We start from the raw sequence: 242 nt of genomic DNA on the forward strand, positions 1-242 counted from the left end.
AAATACAGACATCAAAATAAAACACACGGCTCAGTTGCATGTTAAAAAGACATGCTTGTCATTCTTAATAAAACATGGAGCAATAAGAACAAAATTGAGAATTCGGAATATATCTGCAGTAGATACACAAGATTTTTTTTCTTCTTTACAATAAATATACAAAGGCTCGTTATGCCCGCAGTTTAAGGCCATGATACCTGGGCCAGAGGAAATGTCAACAGATCTCAGACTATGCAACTTTC

The sequence above is a fragment of the Nanorana parkeri genome, unplaced genomic scaffold (genome assembly GCF_000935625.1).
Source record: "Nanorana parkeri isolate BGI_ZX_2015 unplaced genomic scaffold, ASM93562v1 scaffold56, whole genome shotgun sequence".
NCBI lineage: Eukaryota > Metazoa > Chordata > Amphibia > Anura > Dicroglossidae > Nanorana > Nanorana parkeri.